Source organism: Melozone crissalis, unplaced genomic scaffold, assembly GCF_028551555.1.
Source record: "Melozone crissalis strain CALT ecotype California unplaced genomic scaffold, PUWL_Pcris_2 ptg000008l_1, whole genome shotgun sequence".
NCBI classification, from domain to species: Eukaryota; Metazoa; Chordata; class Aves; order Passeriformes; family Passerellidae; genus Melozone; species Melozone crissalis.
The window spans coordinates 7,150,696-7,168,168 of record NW_026535786.1 but is presented as its reverse complement, the minus strand read 5'-3'; the positions used below and the strand labels follow the sequence as shown (position 1 = coordinate 7,168,168).

Sequence of the window (17,473 nt, the reverse complement as noted above, 5' to 3'; positions counted from 1 at the left end):
AGCTGTTTTTAAAAAAGCAGCATTTTCTCAGTTTCAGCTGTGCCATTATGGGAGAAGGTAGCACTCCTTAACTCGTTCAAATCTGGGAATTAATAATTGTTGCAATACACTTTCTTATATCTTTAATTGGTTGTAATAATTTTAGTAAGCCCAGGTTTAGCATAAACTATTGCGTGTTTGAATTTTAAATGTAATAATTTATTAAGTTTTAAATCTTAACAGATCTGCTTTCAAGAAGTTGTAGGGTTTGCATTTTTAGATTGAAAATATTGAACAACCCTGCTGTTATGGATCAGTGCCTCCTTTTCCCCATATCTTGTCCCTGGATGCAAAGTCTCTCCTCACCAAGGCCCCAGGCACACATCAAACATCATCACCATCTTCCCTCAGGCATGGGCAAACCCACTGGCTGCAAGAGGGAATTTTATGGTGGAGGCTCTATAGAGGTTGAGTCCTGTTTTCTTTCCCTCCTCCTCTCACCTGTGAGCACCAGTGTGTGGTGTTCACTGGTTTATTTGGCATCTCCGGGGAACAGACTGCGCTCATGGGTGCTCAGCTCAGGTTGCCCCTCTCATTCCCTACCAATGTGCTTTTGATAGTGTGCCACTTGTACCATTTCTTTTTCCTCATTTGTGCCTTTGTTGGTTTTGTCCTTCCATCCTTTCTCTCCCAGGGAGCTTTTCTGGTGCAGTAACAGTAGGACAGTTTGTTTATGGAAAGAGTGTATGACTGTGGTTGCTTTCTATTATCCTCCTGATCTCTACAAATCTCATCCTGAATTACATTCTGTTTGTAATCCAGCTTCTTCTAGGTCATCCAAGATGTTGTTAAAATGCAGTGGTGTCCATACATCTGCATTTTATTACCCAGTCAAGGCCATGGTTGCCATAAACGTATAATAAAATGAATAGTCATGTAAATGAGAAGTACCCATGGGTATAATTTTAAGACTTTTGACCTGCCTCCTCTTGTATCCAGGTTTCTGGACAGCTAGATAAGGCACAAACTAGTTGAATGACCAGACTTGGAGGGCACTGGTTAGTGAGTCACCCTCTACCTTGATGGCAAGCATATCACAAAAATCTATTCTAGGATCTTTGCTCTTTATCAGTTGGTCTCTAGCAGAGTCTGGGGATGAGGAGCACATGCTCATCAGGTCAGCAAACACCACAATGCAGGGAGAAGTTGACATGATTAAAGGCAGGGCTGCCATCTACAGACCTGGATGGTATAGAGAATAAGGCCAACCAAAACTTCATTAAATTCAATGTGTATAAAGAGGAGCAGAGCCAGGCTATCCGGGGAAGTGGTTACTTTCCTCTTCTCAAAGCTTGTTAAACTCCATGCATTTTCCAGTACAAAGCAGATGTTTATTAAATACAAGCAAGTTTAGGAGACGCCCACTGAGATGATCAGAGCTGGAGCACTTTCCTTTTGAGGGGCTACAAAGACCAAGCCTCATTCAGCCTTCAGGAAAGAATGGCTTCAAGAGCAAATAATCACTGACCTGAATGGGACATGGTGGAAGGATGAGGGGTAATTGTCCTAGATTGAAGTGAGAGAGGTTCAGTATGGACATAAGGACACCTGGTTCATGCTGCAACAGCCCAACAGTGGGCCAGGTTTCCCAGAGACACAGTGCAGTCTCCATCCTTGGAATCTTGCTGGACTTAACTGAAAAAAAGCCCTGAGCAACCTCTTCTGCCTTCATAGTTGATCCTGCTTTAAGGGGAAGTTTGGACCAAGGGCTGCCTGAGTTCCCTTCCAACATGAATTATCCTGAGATTCTGTGATCTAAATTTTTCCTCATTAAATAATGCATGGCATAGAACATTCCTTGCTCCAAGTAAAAACATCCTAGTCTTCTATCTTCCTTTCTGTACAAAAAAAGAAACATTCTTAGAACTGTCAGATGAGAAATGTGTCTGTACTGAAAAAATGGCAATATATTGCTTTGTGCAAGATAACTGTGAGAAACCTCTACAGAAATATCTAGTATCAGGAACGGTCAGTTCATAACTGTGTTCCTCTGTCTCAAGATATTTTTCAGGTTTTTCAGTAGAACAGAGTAGCAGAATTTAAAATCAACCCTCCTTTGAATGTTTCTAATATAGCCCTCCTTAGAGGATGTTTCTAACCTGCCTAATTGCACAGAAATGCTTTAAAATATGATCCATGTGCATCCTGAGATCTCAAATAAGAGAGACTGATTATGGGTGGAGTTTCCACTTCTGCTTAAACTCCTCTCTAGGGCAAAGTTTCAACTTGTTGATACCACTGCATTGAAACCTGCCCAAGAGCAGTTGGTGGGAGACTCCAGATGGGAGTTTCTGGCTGTGATACTCATAATGGATCAACAGCTACAGTAGTAGATATAATTCTCCCACAGCTCCTGAATCCTGTGCAGCAATTCCTCTTTATGTTCCTGTGCCAAGATCTGACACAAGCTTCATGACATTCTGGCAGAGATGGGATGTGCCAGCAGAGAGGGAAGAGAAGACTGCCTGGGACATGGAGGGATAGGTACAGGTGGCAGGAAGGAACAGCTGACAGAGCCTCGGGATGTCAACCTACACTCACGTGACTGCACCATCACCTTCAGTTACACAAGTCCTGTAAATAGTTCTCTTAATTTAAAGACAGCTCAGGTTTACAATGTGAGGGCCTCCCAGACGGTTGTTATCCAAATATAGGACATGAAGTGGTGAGGAATCCTAGGGGCAACCAGTTTATCCTAGAAAAGTAATTTTTACCAGTAGCCAGAAATCTCATATGGATGTTAGAGGGAGGTTCAGCTGTGGTTTGCCATTCTGCCTTGGTGGTGAGGCAGTTTCCCACCTTTTGGCTCTTGTCAGTTCTCCAGCATGAGCCTGGCTCAGCCTGACAACTCCCATTTACAGAATAGCACCCTTTAAAGTTAGACAGTACCTAATTTCAATCTGCATAGATACGTGGAATATTAACACAAATATTTCCCATTAAAACCAAGTGCAGCTGTGTTTGTCCCTAGATGGACAGTTTGACTGTGCAAGCATTGTTAAACCCTGAGGAGCTGCATAAATGCCTCTTCTTTTAATATTTATACTCATGTTCTAAATTGTTTAAATCTTTATGTTGCACATAAAGATCCATCAAAGGAAGTAAAACCAAAGCCATATATTGGTGTTATCACTAGCAATATTCATCAAAAATACAAAAGCATCTTTTTGTGAGGTACACTGGCAAGCATAAATTGTGTACTAATAATTCAGCAATTTCTTTATTACTTCTCTGCCACAACTATAAAATAAGTTGTATATCAGACTGATGCCAGAAACAAGCATAATTTCAGGTAAACAGCTGTCTAAGTACTCTTCCAGGAAATTTATGTAACTTTAGCTCCTTCCTATGGCTGAAAATGCAATAGTCTAAAACAGACACCACTATTGCACATCCTTAGGAATAAAGGTATAATTATTGGTTGTGGCTGGCAGTTTATCTTATTCAGAAAAGTGGTTTCCAATTAAAATAATAGAATTCCAGCAATTCACTATTTCTGTTAATCATCCAGAGTAAAACAAGAATTTATATTCACAGCTGAATGAGTTGCTTTCTTTAAACACTGTAATTTTTAATAATACCTGAAGATGAGTTACCTATATTTTAATTAATATATAGATAAATATATATTTTTCACCTCTCCAGAACAATTTTCAGTGGATTGACTTTGATTACTAAGCCTTTGGGGGTGGCATTTTCATCTCACACAGTATAGCACAAATTTAATTTGCAGCAATCACTAAATAAAAGACAGAAAATCGTGATTGAAATTCTAACATTGGCTGCATGCATATGGACATTAACCTTTGAGAAATATGGGAAAGTTCATATGTTAGGAAGTGGAAGAAATAAACTGAGGGAGGTATTTATTATCTTTAAAATGATAATACTGGAACTGAGGTAATAATAACAAAAGCTGAAGACCACAGTCCTGCACATTCCTCTACCTATTTGAACTCATGGTCAAGTGACATCACATGTCTGTTGAGCATGTGATTGACTGTTTCTGTGCTTTTTTCCTGTGAAAAATGTGAGGGAATTTAATTTCATTTCCAGTAAAAGAGGAGTTTCTATAGATTAACAGTAAACATATGGGAGCAATTTATTTGAGGCAAAATCACTTGCTAAATTAAGGTAATTTGTCAATCAACCTGACCCTTGAGTGTTCTCAGGCTGAAGGCAGTCAGAACAGGGTACTCTGGCAAACTACCTTTGCTGAAGAGGGTGCTTGGTGTTTGAATGTCCCAGAACAAGACAAGAGTGATGTCAGAGAATCACAGAATCATAGAATTATAGAATAGAATAGATTGGAATAAACCTTTAAATGACTTCTACTCCAACCCTTCTACAATGTTCAGGGACATCTCCAACCACACCCACTTGTTCGGAGCCCTCTCCATCTTGATCTTGAATGTTTCCAGGGATGGGGCATCTACCATCTCTCTGAACAAACTGTGCCACTCTCCTTTGTAAAAATCTTCTTCCTTACATCTAACTTAAACTATGGCTCCTTCAGTTTAAAACCATTACCCTTAGTCCTATGCCATTCTGAGCAAAGGATTAGTGATAAACACCATTCTCTAGTCCTGGAGATTCTGATTGCCACCTCTCAGCCGCCTCCTAGGATTTGATTGCAATTCCTTCTTATGTATGGGGACCCATTGTCATAAAAATCCAGTGTAAGTGTCTCCATGTATATTTTTAGCTTCCCAGCTAACTCAAAGGGCCTCGTCCTCTGTACGTGTTGCATAATGTAAATTCACTCTTTGACTGACTTTTGGAGCCAAACAAACATTCTGGGGTACATCCCATGACACAAAAATTGCTAGAGAAAAAGTGCACAGTCTGGAAACTACAGAGTTGTCCAGCACAATCCCAGGGCGTTTAGGATCCCCATACACTCACAGAAGAAGCATGGATTTCTAGTGTCATGGAAACCTGTGGAAGATCAGACAGCTACAGAAGCTGAGCTGGATAGTGCTGCTGACGTCTTGGCCCTGGGACAGTGGAAGCTGTGGGAGAGATAAGCTCAAGGCAAGAACAGAAGTGAAGACATCATGTCTGGTCAGTCTAACTGCTCTGAGGAGAGAGAATGTAACAAGGACGTTGCTAACACAAAAGAATGTAACAAGGACCTGATAACCAAAAAGATTGCATTGCTATGGGAGCACAGGTGCAAAGGGGTCCCAGTGGAAAATTCAGCATTGAACTTAGAGAACTATAAATAATATGAGTGAGTTGTGTAATAAACTGGCTTTGCTAGTATAGCATGGTCCATGTCTTTCAATCCCCACAGAAACCCAAGATCAAGCGCTTTGGATGTGGCCTGTGTGAGTTGCAGGGGAAGAGCCCTGAAGAGGTTTCCTTATGAAGTATGCTGAATTTCTTGGCCTGAGTTAGATGCAGTTGGACATAATTTTTTTGTAAGCATCTAGAGCATGTCTAGAAATCATAAACTTAACCACAATCTTTTTTCGTTGTCCAGATGCTGAGTCTCGCCTTGATTTAATTACTTAAGAATTTATCAGGATTCTTTAATTTCTACCTAGAACCATTGTCTAGGCCAATACCTGGTAGCAAAAAGTGACAACCATCATATCTATAATTCAGAAATATCTAAAGAACCTTCTGGGTGACCACAAGTCCATCAGTTCTTTTGGTGATTTGTTTTCTCAATTGTAGAGTGCTTAATTTCCATCATTCCTTACATGACTTTCATGGTCACCTATTCCATAACAACACATTAAATACAGTAAAAGAGGACATAAAATTTTCTCATTATTCCCATAAAGGAATAATTTACTTAACTGAAAAAAAATGTAGTTGATAGTCTAGTCTAAGTAATGCTGTTCTTGAGAATCAACCCTAATCTCCACTATGAAGCGATAAATGAGTGCTAAAGGCTAAGTAGATTATCCTAGGAAAGTCTCCTTGAAAGTCATTTAACAGCTAATCATGAGTTAAGGTCAAACATTTCCAGTTTCTCATGGCAAAAAAGCAGGCATCCGGCCTGATTTTCCTAATCTGAAACAATTTTAGGAGTATATTCAAATGGAAGGATTCTGCAAATGACCCCTCAGAAATAACCCTTCTCTGACATTTTTCCTGATTTTGATTATATATCAATTTGATTTGGCCAGTATCTGCCCCAAGGAGAACAGAGGCCTCACATATTTGGGAGAAATAGGGCACATTGTTTTCTTTTTGCTTGGCTCACATAAAAGCCTGACTATGGCACCTACCCTGCCCCAGAATAATTTTGCAACATGGTTGAGGGGGAAAGAGCATGGAGCTGTGGGACACATGTGGGCTATGTTCAGTCTCCAGTTCATCTTCATTTCTTCAGTCTCTTTAAGCTCTATATTAAAGATGATCCTAAAGACACTTACTGCATTTTAATGTGAAGACAATCTAAGATAACTGTCCTGAAAATTTTAAGCAGCTCCATGAGGGAAGTCTACAGTCAGAGGAAGTGATTTGGGCAGTCCTAGAGGCGTGGCTGGCACAACCTGTTTTCCATTTTAACTCACTTTTCCACACTCTATAGTCATGCCTCAGGGGAATCATATTTCATAATGAGAAGCTGAACGCTATAAAAGAGTGTGATTGCATCATGATCTGTCTTGAAACCTATATTTTTTCTTTTCGTGAATGAGAGCACTTTCCTTCCAGAGTGGAAAGAAGCGCATGAATGTAGGCAAAGATGATGACTCACAGCTGTAAAATCTCTCACATGCATAATATTCATGAGCATGAAGACCTGACTGCATGTGGCTTCAATTCTTGTAGGTGTGTACAAGCCAGCTGGGGCACTGATAGTGCTTTTTCCAGGCAGCCCAGCGATGAGCACGGGCTGTAAAACCTGCTCAAGCAGCAGTGCAAGGCTTTGGGTGGCCAGCCCTTACTGCGTAATGGTAGCCTGTCTATATTGTTTGCTGTCCTTTCTCTCAAGCCAGTTTATCTCCCCAGCTGGCATCTATTTTTTTTTATTTGCACTGTAATCCTGACTCTGACTGGTACAGCTATATTTTCTAAGGTTTTGTTAAAAGATATATTTGAGAAGTACTTTGGTCTAAACAATACTCAAGTAAGAATGAAAAGAGATCGTGACTTTGCAGAGCTGTGAAGTGGGGCAGGTCAACAACAGGGGAAAGGGAAAGAATGGGAGAAGGATACTACTTCATTCCTTGTAACAGCAAATGATGAAATTATTCACCCATTTTCCAGATGAAGGAAGGAAATTGGCAGTTTTCACATTACAGGAAGCTTTTAAAATGACATATTTAATCAGTAAAGTGACCTTAGAAATCTGAAAAGTAAGAGAGGCATCCTCTGTCTTTGCTGAGGTAGAGGAAGGAGCTGGAAGAGCCTGCCAGGGTTAGTGAGGATCAAACAAGCCATTCCAGACAGCTGGGTTGTTGTGTAAAACCACATTAAACCACACAGACTTTCCTGTCACACCATGAGCTGGTCAAGGCAGCGATGCTTGCTTCTGTATTTGTTTATTTATTCAATTTACAAGACACTTTGGTCAGCACACTCCCTTAGGGCACGTATAATAAAAACAGTACATCAATTAAATAGTGATGCTTGCAGCATTGACAGAGTGCCTAACGAAGGACTTTGAATTCCTTTAGGCCTGTCCCTTTGGGGAATACTCAGCTTGTAGCTCTCACACATCTGGAAGGTTTGGAGGAAAAACAGGCTGCCTGAATACATGGATGTACCTTGAAGCACAATTTGAAGGACAACAGGAGCTTCAGCTGTTGTCTTATTGCTGTAAGGGAAGAGAATTCTCCAGTTTGGAGCCCTGCATGAGAGAAACCTGAGATTTTAAAATCTATTTATGTACTACAATCACAAGTAGGCCCTAGTGGGTGTTCTTACTTGCCCTGTTTTTTAATTTTAATTTCAAACTTGTTCAGCCTACAAGGGAAAATCCCACGAGATACCAGAATGCATCTATCTTACTAAAAATCTGGGCCTGGGTTGAGTACTGCTACAGCATCAACAACCTGGCAGAGGGGCAGCCTCTGAGGTATCTTTCATAGCTCTTTGGTCAAGCACTCTAAGAGCTAAAAGTGTGATGTTTATTAAGGGCCCACCATAGAACAAAAATATGCTCTGAAGAGAATAAAGAGCAAACCGAACAAACCTCTTGTATCACTCTCTTAATACCAGCTCCCAGCCATGTGGCATGTCCCACGTGTCCCTGCTTCCTACCTGTTGTCTCCATTTTATGGAGTGGCCAGTGGCCACAGAAGGAAAAACTCAGGACGACTGTTCTGTTTTCCTAATGGCAGTTTTTGTAGGGTGGTGATGGATCCAGACAAGGTGTCCCATCTTATCCTTCAGGTCATGCAGACTAAGTGGTCCTGGGCAAGGAAAGTTTTATTTTTCTTTTCAGACCCTGACTCTCTGCCAGCAGGACCACAGGAATCCATGGGGAAGCCACAGCCTGTCTAGATGCATGAAAAGAAGCAGACAGTCAAAATCTGATTAAACCTGACTCTAGACTTTTCTTCTGAGATGTCTTTAGTCATAAAAGCCACCGTTATCCTAAGGATTGGTGATTTGTTGTGCCTGTTTTATAGCATTTCCAACTTGAAATACCCCTGAGGTTGGCTTTCAAAAGCAGATGTTCACTCTTATTTACAAGCAGAATACAGATGTTCTGTGCTGTCAGAGTCAGAGGAACCTATAGATGCACCAAAAAAATCAGGCCAAGAGACTTTTGGTCCAGGCACCCTAAAATCATGGGCTACTTCTCCAGCAGGTGACATTAGCTCAGGTTATTTTCTGCACCTGTAAATCTTGACAGGTGATGTTTATTTGCTGAAAGGGTGTTTGCAAAGCTCAATTAGCTAATGCCTATAAAGTGCTCTGCAGAGATCCAGCACAACCTCTGCTGGGGGCATAGCACTCCCCTTCCTTGCCAGGCTCAATGGGAGCACTGTTGCTTTAAAAAGGGAGCTTGTCCAAGCTCTCCTCCTCCACTGGATCTAAGATGGATGCTCCTGCTGCAGCAGAGCCTGTGAGCAGACTTTGCCCAGCCTGCTTTTTTTGTTTTTCCTGGAAGCTTGCTCCAGACAAGTCAGCTGCATTGCAGACTGAGCAGAAGCAGGAGGGCAGCTCTCCCCAGGTAAGCTACCACTGCCCCAAAGCTGCTCATTCCCACACCTGGATGGGGCAGCACCAAGGATGCTGCCATCCTGAGAATTATGGTTCTTTCTGTCCGTCTGTCTGGCTGACTCACAACAGCTCTCAGCCAGGCAAGAGTCAAACAGCTCTGGTCCTGGGCTCTTTTGTGCTCCTTTCCTGGGTGACTGGTGTGAATTTAATTATGAGGAGGACAGGGAGGTTCCTGTTCCACAGCCAAAGCTGAGCTTGTGCCTGTTCCTTTGTCTTAGCATCGCTTCCATGTTGGCATTTCTGAATGTGCCTATGGCACCATGGTCTTGGGGCCATGCTGTGCCTGGCAGCAGCCCCTTCAGCCTGTGCTGGATGAGGAGTTGGTCTTCAGTCACCACACAGAGCTGGGGGCTGGCTCAGGAGGGTTCTGCAGGCTCTCGTAGGCCTGCAGTCACTGGGAGCAGTTTAAGCTCTCTTGGCTCCTTTCCCTCAGGAGCGCATTGATTTTGCACTAAGCTCCTCATCTTTGAGGCATTAAAAATGTCATCTGTAGAGGACTGTGCACTGGGCCCTCCTATAACTCTCTTAAGTTTGCCTTTATTTTGCCTTATTATTCCCATGGACTCTTTGGAGGACACATTGCCTTTATAAAACATAATTTTAGGAAGGTCTTTCCTTTCCCCTTCCCCAGGGTGATAGACATTGGAGGTAGGAGACATTCCCAACCAACACAGAGTTGGAGGTGTGCTTTTCCTTAATGTCTTCCATTTACAGAACTGCTCCCTTTGGCCAGCAGTGTCAGATCCTGTTTGTACCCTCTAGCCCCAGGGATAGAGAGTGTTTGGGCAGTGCTGTCAGGGTGAAAAGTCTCTGCCTTGGCTTTAAAAGGTATTCTCGAAAGAGAAAGGTGCTGTAAAGGGGCAGTGGTCTGTGCTGACTGGGAAGGATTGTTGTCACTAGCCCTGTGCTTCTCCCTAGACATGCCCCAGCAAAGAGGGTCAAGCCAGAACTATGAGCACCAAGGGAGCTCTGTGACTGAGAGTGCCTGGTCCAGAAGTTCCTATGAATGAGAGAATTGGTAGGGTTCCCAGGCAACCCAGAATTAAACTTGCTTCTCCTCCATCTGATTTTTTGTGAGCCACGTGGCTTTACAGCTCATATTTAAGGCCATGGGAATGGGCATCAGCCCATGGAGGTAGAGAGAAGCTGCTGTCTGTGCCACATATACAAAAGCAACACCCTTACAGCCTTCCCTGGGTAACCTTTTCTTTTTCTACTGTGAAGAACTGGTCAGGTTACCAAGAAAGATACACAGGAACTGTTGAGAGAAGAAAAAGTCTTTCAGAAATCTTTTTCTTCATCCAGGTGGCACCTCTGTTTGGGTTGGAGTCAAGGGCAGCTCTCCCTACAAAAAGTTGACAGTGTTTTTTTCCCAAATGTGGGGTGGATATATTTAGTGGAGGGATCTGCAGCCTCTGTTCCCCTAAATACACCTAAGGAGATCCTGTGTGTCCACTGTGTCCAAGATCCATGGTCTGTCCTTAGCATGGTGAGGTTAGAAATGCCAGCAAACAGAGAGCCAAAGTAGATGATGTCATATAGATGCTTTTGCTACACTTTTGGTGGAAAACTTGATATAGAATTTAGCTGTAACCACAACTGTATTTCTTATTTGTGAGTTTTTCTTGGGTTTGGGTTGTTGTTTTGGGGTTTTTTTTGTTGTTTTGGGGGTTTTTTTTCTTTTTTTTTTTGGGTTTTTTTTTTAATGGAATCAGAATTTCATAGCTGAAAAACCATTAAATGCCAAAAGCTGTGAGGATAGTGGCATTTGCCAGAAATGAGAACAGAATTTCCTGTTACAAGAATCTGAAGGAAATCACTGACAATCTTCCTGACTGCTAAGAAAGTGCTCACTTTTAATCGCCACCGGCAAGTTAGGTACATTTAAATGTCGAAAAACATTGTAAAAAACCAAAATCATTGTCCAAGTTCAAACATCTGGTAATCAGAACCTCCTCCTCTATGTGTCAGGGGGAATTTTTGAGTAAAATCTCACAGAGGAACCCAAAGGTGTTCTCCTGTTTCTAGCACATGTGGTGGCAGCCTGGGTTCAACTCTAGCATGAAATTGTGTATCTGCTTCTCCCAGCCAGAATGCCTTCACCCTTAGCCAGAGCAAATCTTGCACACTATAATAAGGAGCAAGTAATGTAAGACTTTAAATGATAGGACTTAGATTTAGGCCTGGTCCACTTATTTTATATTTATTTATTTATTTGTGCCTGCAATTATAGCTCAGTTGAATGATATTTTTCAATCAGGATCACAGATTTTCTTTCAAAACGCTACTAATGTGGAAAATTCACTTCTCCAAAGTGTCAAATAGCCTGACCTTCTCATGAATTCTGATTTATCATCGGTTTTATTTTTACTTCTGCTTTCATCAAGCACTTTTCCTTTATGCTTATTATTTCTCTCTAAATAGTAGTACCATATGACACAAGAAATAGAGGCTGGGTTCTGGTGGTTCCTCTCTGAGGCTGCCAGCAGCAGTCTGAAAGTCTCAGTACAAGAGATGATCGTACAGGAACTGATTTTCCACCAAAAGCCAGTTATGGGAACCACATTTGAAAATTAATCCAGGGCCTTACAAAATACTTCCAGGAAATGGTCAAGGTAATAGAAATGGGCTTTTACTTGTGGGATTTTTTGGGCGTTATTAATTTGGTTTCAATTTTGTGGGGGTTTTTTGGTGGTTTTTTTTTTTTTTTATTTAGATCATGAAAGGATTTCACACATAACTCTTAGAAATTATATTTTTTACTTGCCATCAGCTGGGTATAGTCCGTATCAACTTCCCATCTATGTGGGCTATTAATGATTGCCAGCATTTTAATTCTGTGTGATCCAAAGGCAATGAGATTTAAGTTGTGCATGTATCTCCCCAGAAACCAGTGATACATTTCTTGAAAGTGGATTTCCCCTTTGAAACTTTTTGGTGATGCAACATTCTGTGCCTCAGCTAGTCTAAATCCCAGGAAGAATTGCTTCCAAGTGCTTTTTTATTGAAGTCGATACCCTTCAGAACAGAAGAAATTATCAGAGGAATGTCATATGTAAAGCTCAACATAAATAAACGGCCTGAAAGCAATAACATGAAGTACAAATATGAAGTGTTGCATGTAGTAAGGGATATCCAATTGCACGAATACCAAATGTGTATTGATTAGCCAGAAAGCAGGGAAAGGTGTAATGGTGTAGAAATGAATCCCAGAGTGAGTCTCAGGGAAAAATAAAAGGCTGTTGCAAAGCTAATGTAAAAAACTTGGACCATATTTAGAGAAATACTGTAAGCGAGAGATAGGAGGAATTTTTCTGCAGGGCAGTGTCACCATTGGGATGCTCACTTTGAGAGCATCAGGGAGATTTTAGAGGAAAACACCAAGGGCATTAGGGGTTTTACAGTGTATGAGCTATGGTGAAGTTTGAAAGAATTAAGTAGAACAAGTTGAGATAATCAGTGATCATGTTCAAATATATGGAAGCTGTTTTATAAGAATGGCTGAGATCTATTAAGCTACAACTTTTCATAACAGAAAAGAGACCAGCTAGAGAGGATGTTCAACTCATTTATGAAGTCATGAGTGACATGGAAAGGACGAATAGAAGTTAGTTGTTCCTTGTTCCTTCCATTGCAACATTTTGAGAAAGCTGGTCAAGATATCAGGGCCAAGATTCAGAATAAACAAAAAAGATAGAATTGGAAGGCCAGAAAAAACTTTTCATCAATGGAAGTAGAATGGATTCGGGGGAGGCAGGAAAACAAATGGAAAATTCCTACTGCTTCTTACTGAGGGAGTCCTGCTTGCACTCAGGACGTGTGTGCAGAGCTTGTGACCACAAGGAGAGGTCTGTGGCCAAGCTGACGCCTCCACTCAATGCGTAAAGCAAAGATGTGTGAGGTGCAATAACTTCAGTTATTGCAATGTGTTATTGCAATGCACTGACAAGCAGAGCTGGCCAGTTTAGTGAGAGCAACAGGGTATCAACACAAAATTCCCTGTAGACTAATCCCTCTTTTGTCCCAGCAGCCTGGGTAAATAGTGCAGCTCTTAGCCCTTGGTGAGTTCTAGCACGTGGTTACTAAACTCATCATTTCAAGCTCTTTTAGGTGCATGTGTATTATACTATAAAAACTTGAAGGAATCGGTAGGCCTACATAGTGGCCTACATAATGACATTAAAGTAAGGCATGTATTTTCTAAATATTCTGTGTGCATGTTTCCACTCTGTGCCAGCAGGATCAGGCCTTTATTTCTCTTTAATTTGTCACAGAAAACCTTAAAAATGCTAATACACGATATAAATAGGAATCTTCAGATAAGTGGAGCTGTTTTATATCTGTTGAGGACTGTCAGCAATATGCTTGCTTATCTCTTTCAAGCTGATATTTAATTAGAGTATTTTTCTCCCCTCTCTCATATTTTTGTTTTTAATTTATACCTGGCTGGAGAAGTGACTTAAAAAATTATATGCAGTTGGTGACTCTGTAAATGATTTAACAGATCAAAATTATTTTCATAAATAATTCAGACAGTTTTTCACTAGTTACAAATGTAGAATTATGCAGGGAATGTGGCTCTTTATAATGTGTAAACACTTATGAACACGAGTACTTTCTGTAAGAGCATTCCCATTAACCTAAAAATCAGTGTTATAGGGTGGCATACTTAGAGATATGGGCATTTAATTGGAAGGCATTAATTCCATCTTCAGGTGGGGAGATTGATCTTTTTTTCCAAGCTGCCTACCACATGTGAATTCTTGATGCATAGGTTTTTTCCAGAGCATCCAGTCTATCCTCTGCCTTTCTCTCTGCCTCCATGCTCAGATTTCAAGGTGCTTGAGGAGAACTTTCTATCCCCATGTCCCTGTCATCTCTCGGTGAAATGAACCAGCAGGGCCTGCTGTTGGCAGGAACCAACTGGTAGCTCATCCTTGTCTCCATACAGTGATTTGTGAAAATGAGATCAGTTGTCACAAGCCACTGTGTGAGATGGAGCAGATGCTGCTCATGACAGTGGAATAGGTGGGTCCCAGCAGTCCCAATGACATCTCACAGGAGTGGCAAATCTCTTTCTACGCAGCTGTCTCTGGAGGTCTCTGTTCCATCTCCACCCCAGTGGCCCTATTCATCTTCTCCTCATGGCAGGACCGGCCCAGACTTTGTCTGCTCCTTGAGCCTTTGGACACGCACAAAAAAAGTTGCCTTATTCCCGTTTCTAAAAGTGCACATGAAAGTTAAATCTCATATTACCTCTTGGAATCAGTTCAAACACAGTTTTGCATGAGATGTATGAAGATCACAAATTAGCAGCACTTGAGCTGGTATCTGGTGACTGTGGGGTCTTTCCTGGGCAGACTTCAATGATATGAGCTCACAGCCCAGAAGGTGGGACCATATCCTGGGCTGAAGTGAGGGGAGTGTGACCAGCAGGTTGAGGTAGGTGATCTCCCCAGCTACTCCACTGTGGTGAGACTCCCCCTGGAATGCTGCATCCAGCTCTGGGATTCCCAGCGAAGGAAAGGTGTGGACCCATTGGAGCAAGTGCAAAAGTGATCAGAGGGTTGGGATGTCTCTCCTATGAGGAAAGGCTGAGAGTTTGGATTGCTCAGTATGGAGAAGAGAAGGCTCTGTGCTGCTGCTTTTCAGTACTTTGAGCCCTGTATGAAATATGAGAACAGAAATCTCGTCAGGTTCTGTTGTGATAGAACAAGCGGTAATGGTTTGAAACCAAAGGAGACTATATGTCGACTAGATAAAGGAATTTCTGTTTTCCAATGGGGGTGGTGAAACACAGGCCCAGGTTGCCCAGAGAGGTGGTAGATGTCCTGTCCTTGGAAATGTCCTGGGCCAGGTTGGACAGGGCTTTGAGCAACTTGACCTAGTTGAAAACATCCCTGCCTGTTGAAGGAGAGTTGAACTACATGGCCTTTAATATGATTACTGTTCCAGAGGGAGATGGGTTTTCAGCAAACTAAGCCCAGGCTTCTGATACTCACCAATGGACAAAAATCAGCAAAATGAAATGGATGTCCCATTTTATATCCCAAAATGACCAGCTCACAGAAAGTGTAGACATAGCTGAGGTCCTTGAAACCCCCGAAGTGGAGCCTCTCCAAAGATAGTACAGCTGTAAAGACTTTGGTTTAGACTGAGGTGTGAGACTGTTTTGTTCTTAAGGAACATGTGAGACAGTTATGTGCAATCATTTCTATTTTGATGGAGGATCTTTCAAGTTTGTTTTATATTTACTTTCTCTGGTTCCCTTTGTATGTGCTGCCTGTGGTGCAACAAGCCTTTTTGCTTTTTCTTTTATCTGATTCTTTGAAAAGACAACTTCTCTTTAATCACTGTCAGAGACAGGTTTTGTTTTTAAGAGTCTTGATTAGTATTCAGGGACTTCAGAGAACAGCAAAGATGGTTTTGAATTCTAACATAAGATTAGAAGCAAGTTAATAATCACATACCTTGGCCAAGGGTTTATAGATCATCATGATTTTCTCATACCTAATGGATGTTGTAAGGGTTAATGGAGTTTTTAAAAGGTATAGCAAAGGAACAAAAAGTTGAGTAGTGAAATCAGGCAAGGGGAAATACATAAATGTGTACCATAGTAACCAGAACTTAAGCCATCTTCTCAACAGAAGTAGCAGAGAATTAAGAAATCCTAAAATTAAGCATCAGAAGATAGTCAAATGTGAATTTGACAAAATTTGACAAAATTCTTTGTGACTCTCACTGTCTTTTTTTTTTTTTTTGCTTATATTGGTCTTGTTTCTCACATGGTATGTCAGGTTCAAAGCTAAGCATTACTATTTGAAATTGCTCCAGTACAGGAGGAGATATATACACATTAAGCAAGGAAATACCATGCAAACATGAGCATAATACTTCCTGAAATGCAACTAAGTTGCAATTTAATTCATCCATTTCCACAAAATGGTGCACTATGAAAGACAGACAGACATCTTTGGAAAACCTAGAGCTGAAATGTTGGCAGCTTCCAGAGGGGCTGGTAGAGCAAGAGAGGTCTTATCAGACTGGCTGTGAGCAAGTGGCTGGATCAATGCACTCAAGCCCAAAGAAGGCTGGAGGGCTCAAAAAAACTGATCTGTGGACTCTTCATAGACTAGCACCCACAATTTGTGTTCTTCTGTGTATTCCTTAGCACAGAAATGTGGACATAGATTTTCCAAGAATCTTTGCTCCTGCAGTATGACTGTGATTTAAATGCCTTTCCTGGCAAGTGGCAATATACTTGTGTGTATGATAAGTGCTGTTGTAAAAAAAGAAAAGATAGATAAAGATCTCTGAGCAAATGTTTTTTTATGACATTTTTTTGTATGTGATTTTCACTTAATGGAAATAAATGACTTGGCCAATTGCAACATGAGTTATTATTCAAATCTGTCACTGGAATAAATCTTCCTTTTCTGAGATTTTCCCAAATGACTGTGTGTCAGGTAAGTGTTTTTCACTTGAAAGCAACGATTAGCTCAAGTGTGAAGGGATGAATTTCGTGCCTTGCAAAATACTTGGGTGCTTGCTGTTTGGTGCATCTTAACACTGAAATGAAATCACAGGTGAAACCTGTTCTGGTTTAAAATCTGTAGTAGTGGCAGGGGCTGGGGAAGAAATGGGAATTTTAGTGAACAGATATGTCCTCCCTTTTGTAAACATGAGCCAGCTGAATGCAGTAAGATCCGAATGGTGCAAGAGGTTAACTGGCTGATTGTCTTTCCCTTTGAAATCAGAATTTGGAACTAAATGAAGGTGATTTTAATTAGGCCATATGCATATTAATCAGAAATCACATTTGTGTACTTGAGTTTGGTTTTCAATCAGGAAATGGTGTTTAAAACATTGAAAAGTACAGATGTAATGCATCCTTCTCTTCGAAATGCTAATGATTGGTACAGATTGGGAGTTACTGATCACTGAAATCGCTAACATGGGTGGCTATTAGAAGGGCCAAAATAGTTTAATAGCACAGATTCCAGGCATTTTATAGTAGTGTCTCCTAAAAATATTGCCATGCCACCCCCATCCCAAATTAATGCTTCTAAGGCCAGTGATGATGTAGCGTGCTCACACCTTAAGGTAGCACTGTGATTCATGTTTTAATGATAGTGGCTGCTGGCTGTAGCTATGGAATGTATTGTCATGGAAACTACGCTTTTCTATATTTACACCAGTGCTGGTTATGCGAGAGACAGTGCTTGAAAGAAAAATCTGTATA

The 17,473-nt window shown here is 41.2% G+C and overlaps 1 protein-coding gene across 9 annotated transcripts in view; it reads left to right on the top strand.

Annotated features, from left to right (window-relative positions):
• DLG2 (discs large MAGUK scaffold protein 2) overlaps positions 1–17,473 on the top strand; it is a 983,561-nt gene that overhangs the window by 345,072 nt on the left and 621,016 nt on the right. The gene's annotated exons all lie outside the window — the stretch shown is intronic.